General features: G+C 51.5%; 1 protein-coding gene and 1 long non-coding RNA gene across 5 annotated transcripts in view; one reads left to right on the top strand and one right to left on the bottom strand.

Moving 5' to 3' along the window:
• The window catches only part of P2RY8 (P2Y receptor family member 8), a 75874-nt gene that overhangs the window by 21941 nt on the left and 36244 nt on the right, over positions 1-17689 (bottom strand). Inside the window, exon 1 of one of the 4 annotated variants that reach the window (XM_054677319.2) lies at positions 10069-10393. The exons of the other annotated variants lie outside the window; for them this stretch is intronic. The gene's annotated coding sequence lies outside the window, so the exon portion shown is untranslated. Of the gene's footprint in view, positions 1-10068; positions 10394-17689 lie in introns of those variants that run through there. 4 annotated transcript variants of the gene reach the window in all.
• LOC134809404 (uncharacterized) lies at positions 10320-12887 on the top strand. The gene is made up of 2 exons (XR_010155008.1): positions 10320-10450; positions 11238-12887. It is a non-coding gene; the product is annotated as an uncharacterized LOC134809404 (long non-coding RNA).

The following is a 17689-nucleotide window of genomic DNA, read 5'->3' as shown; positions in this document are numbered from 1 at the left end:
GACAGGATTGCAGTTTGTTGCTCAGGCTGGTCTCCAAGTCCTAGACTCAAGAAATCCTCCTGCCTCAGCCTCCAAAAGTGTTGAGATTACAGGTCTGAGCCACTGCACCCAGCCCTTAGTAATGTCTTTTTTCTTCTTTTGAAGGCAGATTCTCACTCGGTCGTCCAGGCTGGAGTGCAGTGGCTTCATGGCGGCTCACTGCAACCTTCACCTCTGGGGTTCAAGCAGTTCTCGTGCCTCAGCCTCCCGAGTAGCTGGAACTACAGCTGTGCGCCACCACGCCCAGCTACATTTTTGTATTTTAGCAAAGATGGGCGTTTTACCATGTTGTCCAGGCTGGTCTCAAATTCCTGAGGTCAGGCAATCCACTTGCCTTGGCCACCCAAAATGCTAGGATTACAGGCGTGAGCCACTGTGCCCAGCCCCTTAATGATGCCTTACTGCAAATTATGGCTAAATGCATACACATTAAATTAAATATTACCTTATTAACATTTTATTTACTTTTATTTCTCTTTTATATTGTAATTAAGGCTATATGGATATGTAAATTTAATATGTAAATAATATACATAATCATATAAAGTGAAATAATGTATAAATTATTATTATATAATATTACATATATTATTTATATATTATTGTTGTATAATAATTTATTTACAACTTATTTTATAATAAATTAAACATATTATATAGTATGGATATTTAATAATTATATACAATATCTTGTATAGTATCACTTATATGTTATATATAATTTGTGTATTATATGTAACATATTGAACATAGCATATATAAAATTATATACAACATATTTTATAGATCACCTTCTGTGTATATATTATTATATGTATAATACATTATTTCTGCATGTCATTTTGGTAAGTGAAGGTAGCATTAGAAAATATCTCATATAAAAAGGGGCTAGGTGTGGTGGCTCACACCTATAATCACAGCACTTTGGGAGGCTGAGACGGGTGGATCACCTGAGGCCAGGAGTTCAAGACCAGCCTGGCCAACATGGTGAAACCCTGTCTTTACTAAAAATACAAAATTATCTGGGCATGGTGGCAGGCACCTGTCATCCCAGCTACTTGGGAGGCTGAGGCAGGAGAATCGCTTGAACCCGGGAGGCGGAGGTTGCAGTGAGCGGAGATCATGCCATTGCACTCCAGGCTGTGTGAAAAGAGTGAAACTCTGTCTCAACAACAACAAAAAATGGTTGCACCCATAAAAACTTGCATATGAACGTTCGCTGCAGCACTCTTCACAACAGCCACAAGGTGGAAACAGCCCAAGTGTCCGTCAACAGACAGACAGATAAACACAACGTGGCCCCGCCATGCACACAGTGGAATAGTATACAGCCATGAAAAGGAAGAAGGCTGTGACCGAGGCTACACTGTGGATGAACCTTGAAGACATCATGCTCAGGGAGAGAAGCCAGACACAGAAGGCCACATGGTGTAGGACGCCATTTCAATAAAATGCCCAGAACATGCTGATCCATATAGAGAGAAAGCAGATGACCACGGCTGGGGCTGGGGATGGGGAAATGGGGAGTGACTTTCCCCCTAAAGGGGGTGTTTCCTTTTGCAGGAATGACAAAGTGGTGGAAATAGACAGAGGCGGCTGTTGCCCAGCACTGTGAAGGTCCTAAATGTCCCCCAGTTATTCGCTTTAAAACGGTGAGTTCATGTCAAGCATAATCTCAACAAGAAACAATTGTCTCTTGAAGCAGGAAGGACATTCCTCAGGTTTCTGTTTTACTTCCTGCGTCTGAGCTGGCCCTTCCCCTACACCCTCCTGGCTGACTCCCTGCCCACGCTGACTCCTGAATGCTCCTGCAGTCTCAGTGCTCCCCTCCTTGTTGCTTGGGTCTTCCTGTCCCTCAGAGAGCCCCGGCCGCGGCCAGGGTGACCCTTTGTCCCCAGGACAGGGCAGCCCCAGGGCCGAGCTTCCGCTTTTGGGGGATGCAGCGGTCACTGGGGCTGTAGCCAGCCTGGCCTCCTCATCCCTCAGGTCCCTACCGGGGTGTCTGGGGCCGGCTGCGCAAGCCTTCCCTGTCTGTGGTCACTATGGCTGATTTGACCTTGGCTGGGCGTGAGTGGAGGGGAAGCAGTGGCCACCACTGTGTGAACTAGTGACCTCACGGTGTCCCTCAGGAAGCCACAGTGAAAGGCGTCCAAGTTCTCAAGTCCAGCATTGTTTCAATTTCCTCCTTGTCTTTCCCGGCCACACAGAGCTTCCTTCCTAGCTACCTGGAGATGACAGGGAAGGAGAAGGTCAAGTGTACTTGAGTCCTCAGGTGACATCGCCTGTTCCTAGAGCAGACGTCACATTGAATGTTTGCAAACTTTTTTTGTGCACCCATCCTAGGAAGATGCGCTTATCATCTTTGCTTTACATATGGGGACACTGAGGTGCAGAGGGCATAAGGAACCTGGGCCATGAGTGACAAGGGGCATGGTGCTTGGGACCCAGACTGTAGGTTTTCTGGGCATGTAGAAGATGCCACACTCTGCTTTGCAATAATCTCCAAATACACGCATCTGAGTGGAAACACACCTGCGCCTCTGAGCCTGAACTCTGCACCTGTCTCCGGCTGCCTGTTTCATCCTCCCTGCCCTCCCAAGGGGATTTCAGGGACCATACTGCATACTGAGAGCTCCCCAAGGAGAAGAGACCTGAAGTGTATCATCCTGGTGCTCCTTGAGGCTGGAGCATAGTCCTGGCCTGCTGGGCAGGTGCATTTGCACCTGCTCTTTGCAGGGGTTGGGGACAAGTCAGAATACAGGTAAAAAAGAGGAGGCTGGGCCAGGCGCGGTGGCTCATGCCTGTAATCCCAGCACTTTGGGAGGCCGAGGTGGGTGGATCACGAGGTCAGGAGATCGAGACCATCCTGGCTAACACGGTGAAACCCCGTCTCTACTAAAAATATAAAAAATTAGCCAGGCGTGGTGGTGGGCGCCTGTAATCCCAGTTACTCGGGAGGCTGAGGCAGGAGAATCGCTTGAACCTGGGAGGTGGAGGTTGCGGTGAGCCAAGATCACGCCACTGCACTCCAGCCTGGGCAACAAGAGCAAAACTCTGTCTAAAAAAAAAAAAAAGAAGAAGAGAAGTGGGTCTCAACAGGGTCCCCAGTGTATCACTAACAGCTGAGCCTCCAGGAGCCCCTCAGCCTGCCTGAGTTATTCCTGGAGAGGCAGAACGAGCTGAGGAATCTCACTGCCTGGTTCTGCTCTAAACCACCCTCCTGGGAAGGGGTGAATGCAAACCTACCAAGTGACTACTACTCAAAGGCTGGGGTGGTGTTTCCCCTGCTCGCTGTCAGGCACAGATGATGTGCTTATGCCAGTTTCCTTGGTACAGTGGTCTACCTGGCCCTGCAGAAGGCTGTGTCCCCACAGCGGTGGGACCAACTCACAGATATCTCCTTGCCCTAGCTCCTGTGATTCCTCTGGCCCATGCAGCTCCTTATGCCTGTCTGCACCCAGCACAGTCTTGACTGACACCTTCAACCCTCCTTCTTGGGGCATCAGCCCACCATGGACCTGCCAGAGCCTCTTGGAAATCTGCATTTCATTCCAGCCCATGGGTGCCAGCTCCTGCCTCCATGAAGACCCTCTCCTCCCCACCAGGTACCTGCTGCAAACTCCTTTGGGTCTGCTGTCCTTAGCTTAGAGCTGTGCACCCAGGATGGTCTTGGTAAATGCAGGGTGTGTGTGTGTGTGTGTGTGTGTGTGTGATACAGGACATTCCCAATGACTGTGGAGGGAATGAATGGGTGCATGTATGAATAACACTCACAGCCTCCACACAAATGTGGAGAGAATGAATGAATGACATCCAGGATTCAGTCACGCAAATGTGGAGGGAATGAATGAATGATACCCAGGGTTCACTCCCACAAATGTGGAGGGAATGAATGAATGAATGGCATCCAGGGTACACTCCTGCAAATGTGGAGGGAATGAATGGATGATACCTAGGATTCACTCCCACAAATGTGGAGGGAATGAATGAATGATACCCAGGAATTCCCCACAAATGTGGAGGGAAAGAATGAATGACACCCAGAGATTCATTCCCACAAATGTGCAGGGAAAGAATGAATGACACCCAAGATTCTCTTCTGCAAATGTAGAGAAAAGTAATGAATGATGCCCAGGGCTTCCCCACAAATGTGGAGGGAATGAATGAATGATATCCAGGGATTCCTCACAAAAGTGGAGGGAATGAATGAATGACACCCAGGATTCACTTTGGCAAATGTAGAGAGAATGAATAAATGATACCCAGAGATTCCCCACAAATGTGGAGGGAATGAATGACTGACACCTAAGGATTCCCTACAAATGTAGAGAGAATGAATATCACTCAGAGATTTACTCCTGCAACAGTGGAGAGAATGAATGAATGAATGACACCTAAGGATTCCTCACAAATGTGGAGGGAATGAATGACTGACACCCAGGATTCACTTCCATAAATGTAGAGAGAATGAATTAATGACACCCAGATATTCCCCACAAATGTGGAGGGAACGAATGAATGACATCCAGGGATTCCCTGCAAATGTGGAGGGAATGAATGAATGATACCCCAGATTCACTTCTGCAAATGTAGAGAGAATGAATGAATGATACCCAGATATTCCCTGCAAATGTGGGGGGAATGAATGAATGACATCCAGGGATTCCCCACAAATGTGGAGGGAATGAATGAATGATACCCCAGATTCACTTCTGCAAATGTAGAGAGAATGAATGAATGATACCCAGATATTCCCTGCAAATGTGGGGGGAATGAATGAATGACATCCAGGGATTCCCCACAAATGTGAAGGGAATTAATGAATGACACACAGAGATTCATTCCTGCAAATGTGGAGGGAATGAAGGAATGAGTAGCACACAGGACTTGCTTGATAAACGAATGGGTGAATACATAAATCAATGACGTGTAGGGTTTTCTCCCTAAAAGTGGAGTGAATAAATGAAAGAGTGAATGCATGATGCCCACTAGTTCCTGACAAGTGTGGAGCAAATGAGTAAATGAGTGAATGAATGAATGCCACTCTGAGAATGCACAGCCAATGAGTGACGGAATGTGTGGAGCAAATGAGTAAATGAATGAATGAATGAATGAATGCCACTCTGAGAATACAGAGCGAATGAGTGATGGAATGTGTGGAGCAAACGAGTAAATGAATGAATGAATGAATGCCACTCTGAGAATGCACAGCCAATGAGTGACGGAATGTGTGGAGCAAATGAGTAAATGAGTGAATGAATGAATGCCACTCTGAGAATGCACAGCCAATGAGTGACGGAATGTGTGGAGCAAATGAGTAAATGAATGAATGCATGAATGAATGCCACTCTGAGAATGCAGAGTGAATGAGTGATGGAATGGACAGAAGGCGGCGGGGCAGTGTGGCCGTTAGCCCCACCGCCTCCCTCTGGTCCACTTTGGTCAAGCTTGCTACTGGCCCTGACCTCTCTGCTGCATCCATGGAAACTGCACCTAGCACCCCTCGCCCCTGGGGTCACTCCCTGTCTGGGCTGTGTGGTTCTCCAGGACTGCCAATCAATGAGGAGAGGGGTGTGGTCCAAGCCTTTCAATCACTGAGGATGGGGGGTGTGGTCCAAGCCTGTCAATCACTGAAGGTGGGGGTGGGTGGCCCAAGCCTGTCAATCACCCAAGAGAGGGGTGTGGCCCAAGCCTGGCCAGTTAGGGGGCCCCCCTCACCCTGTTGATAAAAATTATCTCAAGCAGTGGTCATTTGTTTCTGACATGGCTGGTCAGAACCCTTCAGGAGGTGTGACTTGTGGGTGCCAGGAGAGAGAGGGTGTCTCTTTTCCCATTTGATTCTGCTCTGAAAAGATGGGGACCCCAGGCTACCAGAGACCCTCTTTCCATCCCTATAGAGAAAGTGGTCTTCCTCCAGTGATTCCACACCCTGCAGCTGAGGGAGGCAGAAAAAGGTGGGGCTGAAACGTGGGAAGAGAGAAAGAGAAAGAGGAGAAACTGACAACCATGTAAGCTCCTGGATCCAGCCATGCCTGAAGCCCCCATAGAAATCCTAATTATCCAATTTGACCATTTCCGCCTTGACTTCAGCTAGCTCGACTCAAGTTTCTATTGCTGGCCATAGAAGACAGTTATGCCTCAAGCACTAGGGGTAGGCAGGTTGGGCTCCCAGTTGAGGGACAGAATTGTCCTAGTTCCAGAGAGAGGGCCCACGGAGCCCAGGCCACCTGCCCTGGGCTGAGACATGGTTGTTTCAAAGGCAGTCACGTATCATTCATCACTAATTCCACAGTGCAGTGGTTCAAGGCTAATGAGCCGCACTCAGCGCCCACCTCTGCCTCTTTCTGGTTGTAGGTCTTGAACACACCCCTGCCTCCATGTCTGCCTCAGTTTCCATTACTGGTAAAACAGGGATGATCGTAACAGCACCTGTCTCATGAAGTTTCCAAAATCCCAGAGATCAGGCCAGGTGCACTTTGGGAGGCTGAGGCGGGTGGATCACGAGGTCAGGAGTTCGAGATCAGCCTGGCTAACATAGTGAGACCCCATCTCTACTAAAAAATACAAAAAATTAGCCAGGCGTGGGGGTGGGAGCCTGTAATCCCAGCTACCTGGGAGGCTGAGGCAGGAGAATCACTTGAACCCGGGAGGCGGAGGTTGCAGTGAGCAGAGGTTGCGCCATTGCACTCCAGCCTGGGCAACAGTGCGAGACAAGAAAGGAAAGAAAGGAGAGGAGAAGAGAGGAGAGGAGAGGAGGGGAGGGGAGACGAAGGGAGGGAAGGGGAGGGCAGGGGGAGGGAGGAAGAAGGAAGGAGGGAGGGAGGGAAGGAGGAAGGAGGAAGGAGGAAAGAGGAAGGAAGAAGGAAGGAGGAAAGAGGGAGGAAGGAGGGAGGAGGAAGGAGGAAGGAGGAGGAAGGAGGAAGAAGGAAGGAGGAAAGAGGGAGGAAGGAGGGAGGAGGGAGGAGGAAAGAGGGAGGAAGGAGGAAGGAGGAAAGAGGAAGGAGGAAGGAGGAGGAAGGAGGAGGAAGGAGGAAGGAGGAAGGAGGAGGAAGGAGGAGGAAGGAGGAGGAAGGAAGAAGGAGGAGGAAGGAGGAAGGAGGAGGAAGGAGGAGGAAGGAGGAAGGAGGAGGAAGGAGGAGGAAGGAGGAAAGAGGGAGGAAGGAGGGAGGAGGGAGGGAGGGAAGGAGGAAGGAGGAAGGAGGGAGGAGGGAGGGAGGGAAGGAGGAAGGAGGAAGGAGGAAGGAGGAAGGAGGAGGAAGGAGGAAGGAGGAGGAAGGAGGAGGAAGGAGGAGGAAGGAGGAGGAAGGAGGAAAGAGGGAGGAAGGAGGGAGGAGGGAGGGAGGGAAGGAGGAAGGAGGAAGGAGGAAGGAGGAAGGAGGAAGGAGGGAGGGAGGGAAGGAGGAAGGAGGAAGGAGGAAGGAGGAGGGAGGAGGAAGGAGGAAGGAGGAGGAAGGAGGAAGGAGGAGGAAGGAGGAAGGAGGAGGGAGGAGGAAGGAGGAAGGAGGAAGGAGGAAGGAGGAGGAAGGAGGAGGAAGGAGGAAGGAGGAGGAAGGAGGAAGGAGGAAGGAGGAAGGAGGAAGGAGGAGGGAGGAGGAAGGAGGAAGGAGGAAGGAGGAGGAAGGAGGAGGAAGGAGGAGGAAGGAGGAAGGAGGAAGGAGGAGGAAGGAGGAAGGAGGAGGAAGGAGGAGGAAGGAGGAAGGAGGAGGGAGGAGGGAGGAGGAAGGAGGAAGGAGGAAGGAGGAAGGAGGAAGGAGGAAGGAGGAAGGAGGAGGAAGGAGGAAGGAGGAGGAAGGAGGAAGGAGGAGGAAGGAGGAAGGAGGAGGAAGGAGGAAGGAGGAAGGAGGGAGGAGGAAGGAGGAGGGAGGAGGAAGGAGGAGGGAGGAGGAAGGAGGAGGAAGGAGGAGGAAGGAGGAAGGAGGAGGAAGGAGGAAGGAGGAAGGAGGAAGGAGGAGGAAGGAGGAGGAAGGAGGAAGGAGGAGGGAGGAGGAAGGAGGAAGGAGGAAGGAGGAGGGAGGAGGAAGGAGGAAGGAGGAAGGAGGAAGGAGGAGGAAGGAGGAAGGAGGAAGGGAGGAGGGAGGAGGAAGGAGGAAGGAGGAAGGAGGAGGAAGGAGGAGGAAGGAGGAGGAAGGAGGAGGAAGGAGGAAGGAGGAGGGAGGAGGAAGGAGGAAGGAGGAAGGAGGAAGGAGGAAGGAGGAGGAAGGAGGAAGGAGGAGGAAGGAGGAAGGAGGAGGGAGGAGGAAGGAGGAGGGAGGAGGAAGGAGGAGGAAGGAGGAGGAAGGAGGAAGGAAGAGGAAGGAGGAGGAAGGAGGAGGAAGGAAGGAGGAGGAAGGAGGAAGGAGGAGGAAGGAGGAGGAAGGAGGAAGGAGGAAGGAGGAGGGAGGAGGAAGGAGGAAGGAGGAAGGAGGAGGAAGGAGGAGGAAGGAGGAAGGAGGAGGAAGGAGGAAGGAGGAGGGAGGAGGAAGGAGGAGGGAGGAGGAAGGAGGAAGGAGGAGGAAGGAGGAGGAAGGAGGAAGGAGGAAGGAGGAGGGAGGAGGAAGGAGGAAGGAGGAAGGAGGAAGGAGGAGGAAGGAGGAGGAAGGAGGAAGGAGGAGGAAGGAGGAAGGAGGAAGGAGGAGGGAGGAGGAAGGAGGAGGAAGGAGGGAGGAGGAGGGAGGAGGAGGAAGGAGGAAGGAGGAAGGAGGAGGGAGGAGGAAGGAGGAAGGAGGAAGGAGGAAGGAGGAGGAAGGAGGAGGAAGGAGGAAGGAGGAGGAAGGAGGAAGGAGGAAGGAGGAGGGAGGAGGAAGGAGGAGGAAGGAGGGAGTAGGAAGGAGGAGGAAGGAGGAAGGAGGAGGAAGGAGGAAGGAGGAGGAAGGAGGAGGAAGGAGGGAGGAGGAAGGAGGAAGGAGGAGGAAGGAGGAGGGAGGAGGAAGGAGGAAGGAGGAGGGAGGAGGAAGGAGGAGGAAGGAGGAGGGAGGAAGGAGGAGGAAGGAGGGAGGAGGAAGGAGGAGGGAGGAGGAAGGAGGAGGGAGGAGGAAGGAGGAAGGAGGAAGGAGGAGGAAGGAGGAGGAAGGAGGAAGGAGGAGGAAGGAGGAAGGAGGAAGGAGGAGGGAGGAGGAAGGAGGAGGAAGGAGGGAGGAGGAAGGAGGAGGAAGGAGGAAGGAGGAGGAAGGAGGAAGGAGGAGGAAGGAGGAGGAAGGAGGAGGAGGAAGGAGGAGGGAGGAGGAAGGAGGAGGGAGGAGGAAGGAGGAGGGAGGAGGAAGGAGGAGGAAGGAGGAGGGAGGAAGGAGGAGGAAGGAGGGAGGAGGAAGGAGGGAGGAGGAAGGAGGAGGGAGGAGGAAGGAGGAGGGAGGAGGAAGGAGGAAGGAGGAGGGAGGAGGAAGGAGGAAGGAGGGAGGAAGGAGGAAGGAGGAGGAAGGAGGAGGAAGGAGGGAGGGAGGGAAGGAAAGATGGCAGAGATAAAGCCCTTGTAAAAGTGGCTGCTGCTTCCTCCTCACTCAATCGACGTCAACTATTTTTATTGGCGAAAAACCAAGAACAACCTCTCCTCCCCACAAAACAAAAGCAAAATAAAAGCCAAAGACAGGTGTTAAGAAGATTTCGGGGAGAGCGCATTTTAAAGAAGGTGGACTTTCTTCATCCCGAGAGCCACCCAAGCCAGCGTCTCGGCGTGGGCCGGCCTGTACCCCTCGTCAAAGGAACAATTGTCTTGCAAACTGGGAATCTCCGTTAAAACGGACAAGATGATTTTGCTCTTTTCTTGCGGCAACGTCTGAAGATATGCAAGAAGGGGGTATGTTTTAGGCCAACCTCAGCCCTCTCTGCGACCGTCGAGAGCTTGTGCAAATGGCACAGCTCCTGTCTGGAGGCTGTGTGTCCTTTTGCAGGACTCTGGTGAGTCCGGGTTAAAAATCACACACCCCAAAGGGAGGCTGAGCTGAGGGCTTTCTCTGCCATTCAGCAGCGTCTCTGGCCCGGATATGCCCTGCTAGCTGGGGTATTTCTGCAGAGCAGCCTCTCCTACCCTAACACTCCCAGGTCCCCGTGACTTACAACGGTGGCTGCAGGGAGGGCAGACGTCCTGGGTGATGCTGGTCTGGTGGTGCTTGTCTGAGCAGCCGTCAAGCTAGGCAGGGGGTCCTGGGGGACCCTCCTCCTGGTCCAGAGGCGGCTGCCCTATGGGAGTGAGCTCCGCACAGAAGCAGGAGTGGAGGGCCAGCTCTCTGCTCTGCTGGGGAAAAAATCCCACTGGCTGTGCCTGCACCGCACCCTGAGACAGACACCAGCAGCCTCCGGAGACCCAGCAAGCTGCTCTTAGCTGCGATCTGTCATCTGCAGACTGAGCTTGGTGCATGGTGGTTATGAAACTGGCCAGACCAACAATAGATGGAAAAGCTTCCTCTTTTTGGCCCTGGGCCCCAGGGAGCGAGGTCAGGTAATCAGAGGGGGATTTTATGTGTTTTTCTCCTAATGCGGTATTTTTCAATTTGGCTTTTAAAAAAAAAATGAGTTTGGCCTCCATGTATGCGGGACCATTGCCTCAGAAGGGTTAGTTTAGGATTAGAAAATGGGTTAAACTTAAGGACAGCTTCTCTTGCATATATTGGATGTTACTTTATGCTTTATGTGAAAATACTAATTTTTTAAAATATGTATGTCCATAGTCACTATTTGTTTTCTTTTGAGACTGAGTCTCGCTCTGCCTCCCAACCTGGAGTGCAATGGCACCGTCTCCGCTCACTGTAACTTTCTCCTCCCAGGTTCAAATGATTCTGCCTCAGCCTCCCAAGTAGCTGGGAAGACAGGCATACATCACCACACCTGGCTAACTTTTTTTTTTTTTTGTATTTTTTTTTAGTAGAGACAGGGTTTCATCATGTTGATCAGGCTGGTCTTGAACTCCTGACCTTAGGTGATCCACCCGCCTCAGCCTCCCAAAGTGCTGGGATTACAGGCATGAGCCACCGTGCCCGGCTGCATATTCACTATTTAAAAGCAGTCAGTACTCATTGGATGATGCTAAGACAGTTTTTTATTTGGAAGCTTGAGGCTGCAGTGAGCTGAACTGCACTGTACTCACTGTTCGGAACTGAATTGAACTCACACCACTGCACTCCAGCCTGGGTGACAGAGCAGGACCCTGTCTTAAAAATTAAAGGGAGGGCCCTTTATTACAAACAGCGAGCTCAGTATATATTTTCTGAGTTTTGTATCTGTTACAGGCTGAATTGTACCCTCCCAAATTCATACGTTAAAGTCCTAAGCCCTGGGACCACACAATGTGGCTGTATTTGGAGGTTACCTCTTTAAAGAGTTAACTACAGTAAAATGAGGTCACCAGGAGTGGGCCCTGATCCAATAGGACCGGTGTCCTCATAAGAAGAGGAGATGAGGACACAGACACACACAGAGGGACGACCCTGTGAGGACACAGGTAGAAGACGGCGTCTCCAAGCCCAGGAGAGGGGCCTCAGGAGGAACCAGCCCTGCCCACACCTGGATCTCAGACCTCCAGCCTCCAGGACTGTGGGAGAATCAATGTCTGTTGTTTCTAAGACACCCAGTCTACGGTATTCTGTGATAGCAGCCTGAGATGGACTAAAACATCTCATAAGAAGAGGAGGTGAGGACACAGACACACACAGAGGGATGACCCTGTGAGGACACAGGGAGAAGACGGCGTCTCCAAGTCCACAAGAGAGGCCTCAGGAGGAACCAGCCCTGCCCACACCTGGATCTCAGAACTCCAGCCTCCAGGACTGTGGGAGAATCAATGTCTGTTGTTTCTAAGACACCCAGTCTACGGTATTCTGTGATAGCAGCCTGAGATGGACTAAAGCATCTCATAAGAAGAGGAGATGAGGACACAGATACAGAGGGACGACCCTGTGAGCACACAGGGAGAAGACGGCGTCTCCAAGCCCAGGAGAGAGGCCTCAGGAGGAACCAGCCCTGCCCACACCTGGATCTCAGACTTCCAGCCTCCACGACCGTGGGAGAATCAATGTGTTTTGTTTCTAAGCCGCCCAGCCTCTGGTATTCTGTGACAGCAGCCTGAGATGGACTAAGACATCTCATAAGAAGAGATGAGGACACAGACACACACAGAGGGACAACCCTGTGAGGACACAGGTAGAAGACGGCGTCTCCAAGCCCAGGAGAGGGGCCTCAGGGGGAACCAGCCCTGCCCATACCTGGATCTCAGACCTCCAGCCTCCAGGGCTGTGGGAGAATCAATGTGTTTTGTTTCTAAGCTGCCCAGCCTCTGGTATTCTGTGACAGCAGCCTGAGATGGACTAAATCATCTCATAAGAAGAGGACATGAGGACACAGACACACACCAAGGGACAACCCTGTGGGACACAGGGAGAAGACGGGGTCTCCAAGCCCAGGAGAGAGGCCTCAGGAGGAACCAGCCCTGCCCACACCTGGATCTCAGACCTCCAGCCTCCAGGACTGTGGGAGAATCAATGTCTGTGGTTTACAGTCCACCCAGTTTGCAGTGTTTTATTACGGCGGCCGAGCTAACTACCCATTCACTCTGAAGCAGTCGGGAGAAGGCAGACGTCAGAGATGCTGCCGAAACCTAGGCTGAATGGACGTGAACTTGGGATGCTGCCGAGACCTAGGCTGAATGGACGTGAACTTGGGTACCACTGGCTTCTCCCTGCTGTTGAATCCCAAAGACCATCTCGAGGCCATCTGGAGTCATGCTCCCCAGCCGGCTTCTCAGTAGAGACAGCACGTTACGGGGTGGGAAATGGTTATTCACAGTTGTTCAGTGGCTGCCTGCCTTGGCGTTGGGGAGCCACATGAGAATGCTCACAGCCACAGCCCTCCCGGGTGCGACTCCCCGGGATCCCGCCCTCTGCCCTCTCAGAGGGTTTCTCTCTCTCTCCGCTCAGTTCGCAGGAAGCAACTTGTCTGCAGTTCCCAAATCTACTTCTTGGAGCCTCTGTCCTCTACTATTTTCCTGGAGGGAACAGGCTGGGAAGGAGGGTGCTGTCCCCTTAAAACATTCAGTCAGCTGCGGCTTCAGACGGAGCAGTCATTTGTAGATAACTAGGACATGGGATCATATTCAACACTGCTTCCTGTGAGTATTTTTTCTTTCTTTCTTTTTTATGAGACGGAGTCTCACTCTGTCTCCCACGTTGGAGTGCAGTAGTGCGATGTCGGCTCCCTGCAACCTCCGCCTCCCTGGTTCAAGCAATTCTCCTGCCTCAGTCTCCCGAGTAGCTGGGATGACAGGCACCCACCACCACGCCCGGCTAATTTTTGTATTTTTAGTAGAGACGGGGTTTCACCATGTTGCTCAGGCTGGTGTCGATCTCTTAACCTCGTGATCCACCCGCCTCGGCCTCCCAAAGTGCTGGGATTACAGGTGTGAGCCACCGCACCTGGCCAAGTATTTTTAATATTAGTATTTTAGAAACTCAGTCACTCCACTAGTAAACCAGTATGGATAGAAATGCAAACATCAGGCCGGGCGTGGTGACTCCCGCCTGTAATCCCAGCACTTTGGAAGGCCGAGGCGGGTGGATCACTTGAGGTCAGGAGTTCGAGACCAGTCTGATCAACATGGTGAAACCCCGTCTCTACTTAAAATACAAAAATTAGCCAGGCGTGGTGGTGGGTGCCTGTAATCCCAGCTATTCAGGAGACTGAGGCAGGAGAATCACTTGATCCCGGGAGGTGGAGGTTGCAGTGAGCTGAGATCGCGCCACTGCACTCCAGCCTGGGGGACAGAGTGGGACTCCGTCTCAAAAAAAAAAAAAAGAAAAAAAAGAAACTCAAACATCACAGAGAGAGATCAATGTTTTTTTTTTTTTTTTTAAATAGCATGTTAATTAGGGTTTTCTCTTTTTTTTTTTTCAAGACAAGGTCTCACTCTGTGGCCCAAGCTGGAGTGTAGGCCGGGCACGGTGGCTCACACCTGTAATCCCAGCATTTTGGGAGGCCGAGGTGGGCAGATCGCCTGAGGTTGGGAGTTTGAGACCAGCCTGGCCAAGACGGTGAAACCCTGTGTCTACTAAAGATACACAAATTAGCCAGGCATGGTGGCGGGTGCCTGTAATCCCAGCTACTCAGGATGCTGAGGCAGGAGAATCGCTTGAACCCGGGAGGCGGAGGTTGCGGTGAGCCGAGATCGTGCCACGGCGCTCCAGCCTGGGTGACAAGAGTAAACTCTGTCTCAAAATAAATAAATAAATAAATAGCATGCTGACAAGCAAATATGGCTTTTTCTGTTTGTTATTACGCCTGGCATCTCCAAGAAGGTACCGGACTTGCTGAGGTGTGGAGTAGCATCCAGGCTGGTGAGAGATGGTTGGTTTGGGGGGCAGTGGGGTGGCAAGGGGCTTGTTGGGACCGGCTTGGAGGCCTGTGGGTGTCAGACCTGCAGCCTAGCGGGTTCTTGCCATCCAGGAAGCTGTGAGTATTTGGTTTGGGGCAGCTGAACCCAGGAAGCAGGACTGAGGAGGTAAGAAGCAGAGAGGAATGAGCAGTCCACTCCCGCCGGGTGCCAGCCAGCAGACACGGAGAGCATGAAGGATAAAAATAAAAGACCAACTGCTCCCTGCGAGCTGATTCCTGGTTTGCCCTGCAGACTCAAGCTGCTCCTGAACTTTAAACAGCACCCACAGTGTTAGAAAACTGTTGACGAGGCCGGGCGCGGTGGCTCACGCCTGTCATCCCAGCACTTTGGGAGGCCGAGGCGGGCAGATCGCGAGGTCAGGAGATCGAGACCATCCTGGCCAACATGCTGAAACCCTGTGTCTACTAAAAATACAAAAATTTAGCCGGGCGTGGTGACGGGTGCCTGTAATCCCAGCTACTCGGGAGGCTGAGGCAGGAGAATGGCATGAACCTGGGAGGTGGAGCTTGCAGTGAGCCAAGATTGCGCCACTGCACTCCAGCCTGGGCGACAGAGCGAGACTCCGTCTCAAAAAAAAAAAAAAAAGAAAGAAAGAAAACTTGAAGAGGGCCAGCCCATCTTGGTTACAGCCCCCAAGAGGTGACCTCCCAACACTATGGGACCTGCAACAGCCAACTCTGTATTTTTTTTTTTCAGACGGAGTTTTCCTCTTGTCACCCAGGCTGGAGTGCAGTGGCGCAAACTTGGTTCACTGCAACCTCTGCCTCCCGGGTTCAAGCGATTCTCCTGCCTCAGCCTCCTGAGTAGCTGGGATTACAGGCACGTGCCACCACGCCCGGCTAATTTTTGTATTTTTAGTAGAGATGGGGTTTCACCGTGTTGTCCAGGCTGAACTCCTGATCTTGAACTCCTGGTCTCGAACTCCTGATCTTGTGATCCGCCCTCCTCAGCCTCCCAAAGTGCTGGGATGACAGGTGCGAGCCACCGCACCTGGCCCTCTGTTATTTTTTGAGATGGAGTCTCGCTCTTGTTACCCAGGCTGGAGTGCAGTGGCACGATCTTGGCTCACTGCAACTTCCGCCTCCTGAGTTCAAGCGATTCTCCTGCCTCAGCCTCCTGAGTAGCTGGGATTACAGGTGCGTGCCATAACGCCTAGCTAATTTTTGTATTTTTAGTAGAGACAGGGTTTCACCATGTTGCCCAGGCTGATCTTGAACTCCTGATCTTGTGATCTACCCGCCTCAGCCTTCCAAAGTGCTGGGATTACAGGCGCGAGCCCCTGCACCCAACCCTCTCTTTTTTTCTTTTTCTTTTTCTTTTCTTTTTTTTTTTTTTTTTGAGACAGAGTTTCGCTCTTGTCCCCCAGGCTGGAGTGCAATGGCACGATCTCGGTTCACTGAAACCTCTGCCTCCCAGGTTCAAGCAATTTTCCTGCCTCAGCCTCCTGAGTAGCTGGGATTACACGAGGTGTGAGCCACCACGCCCGGCCAATTTTTATATTTTTAGTAGAGACGGGGTTTCACCATGTTGGCCAGGCTGATCTCGAACTCCTGACCTCAGGTGATCCTCCTGCCTTGGCCCCCAAAATGCTGGGGTTACAGACGTGAACCACCATGCCTGGTGGCCCTGGCCTTTTCTTATGCATGAGGTAATGCTTGCCACACTTACTGGTTACGTTCCTGAAAACTATCACCAGATCATCTCTTACGCCCAAACTTTAATACAATGTTTCACGTACTATGTATTTACTGCGTATATTAAAACTATAACTTATGGGAAATGTGTCATTAGGTGAAACGTATTAATAAGAAAAAAAAGAAATAAAAACAAAACAAAACAAAAAAACCCTATAATTAAAAATACTACATTCAAACAACCTGACCAAAACTCTCTAAATGATTTCCCCAAAACAGAGCCGTAAGTAACTTGGGAACAAGACAAGAGGCAACCTGGGATGTCTTTCTATTTATTTATATCTCTAATTTTTTGAGTCTTTTTTTTGTTTTGTTTTGTTTTGTTTTTCTTTTTGAGACGGAGTCTCGCTCTGTGGCCCAGGCTGGAGTACAGTGGTGTGATCTCAGCTCACTGCAAGCTCCGCCTCCCGGGTTTATGCCATTCTCCTGCCTCAGCCTCCCGAGTAGCTGGCACCACAGGTGCCCGCCACCACGCCCGGCTAAGTTTTTGTATTTTTAGTAGAGATGGGGTTTCACCGTGTTAGCCAGGATGGTCTCGATCTCCTGACCTCATGATCCGCCCACCTCGGCCTCCCAAAGTGCTGGGATGACAGGCGTGAGCCACCGCGCCCGGCCTGTTTTTGTTTTTTAATGTTTTTTTTTAGTTTTCGGTGTACAAATCTACTTTCACGATTAATTTCTAAGTGTTTTATTCTTTTTGGTGTTATTGTTAATGTAATTGTTTTCTTATTCTCTTATTTATGTACTTATTTTGAGGTAGGGTCTCACTCTCTTGCCCAGGCTGGAGTGCATTGGCACAATCATGGCTCACAGCAGCCTTGAACTCCTGGGTTCTAGTGATCCTCCCACCTCAGCTTCCCAAGTAGCTGGGACTACAGGCGTGCACCACCATGCCCAGCTAATTTTTTTTTTGTTTTTTGAGACGGAGCCTCACTCTGTCATCTAGGCTGGAGTGCAGTGGTGTGATCTCAGCTCACTGCAACCTCTGCCTCCCGAGTTCAAGTGATTCTCCTGCCTCAGCCTCCCGAGTAGCTGGGATTCCAGGTACACGCCACCACACCCAGCTAATTTTTGTATTTTTGATAGAGACGGGGTTTCTACTAAATGTTGGCCAGGCTGGTCTCGAACTCCTGACCTCAGGTGATCCTCCCACCTTGCCCTCCCAAAGTCTTGGGATTACAGGCGGGAGGCCCTGCGCCTGGCCACGTTAATTCTTTAGAAGTCAACAGAGGCCCATTGCTCTGAGCCGCCGCCACCCCCGGCCCTGTTTGTGACGACCAATGGGCTGCCGTGGACGTAGGATTTTGGGTGCTAAAACCAGGAAAGCCCCCGCAGCACCCAGGCTCCGAGGCTCTGGGAGACAGGGTGTGAAAGACACAACCTCCCCGCCAGAGGGAAATGACCCATTACAATCCCCTGGGTGGTTTTCCAGGCCAAGCAGCTGGGGCCGCCTGTCTGGCCCAGGGTGGCCTGAATCTCTCGGTTCTGTCCTGGGAGAGGTGGGGATTTTTAAGCCTGACCTTTTAACTTTACCACAGGGCTGCTATCCAGCCTTCCTTCCTGTGACAGACTCTACGCCCATCTTCCAAAGCTCACAGAGCTG

Source organism: Pan troglodytes, chromosome Y, assembly GCF_028858775.2.
Source record: "Pan troglodytes isolate AG18354 chromosome Y, NHGRI_mPanTro3-v2.0_pri, whole genome shotgun sequence".
Classification (NCBI taxonomy): Eukaryota; Metazoa; Chordata; class Mammalia; order Primates; family Hominidae; genus Pan; species Pan troglodytes.
Note: the sequence above shows the minus strand (reverse complement) of the source record. Positions and strands in the feature narration are given on the sequence as shown.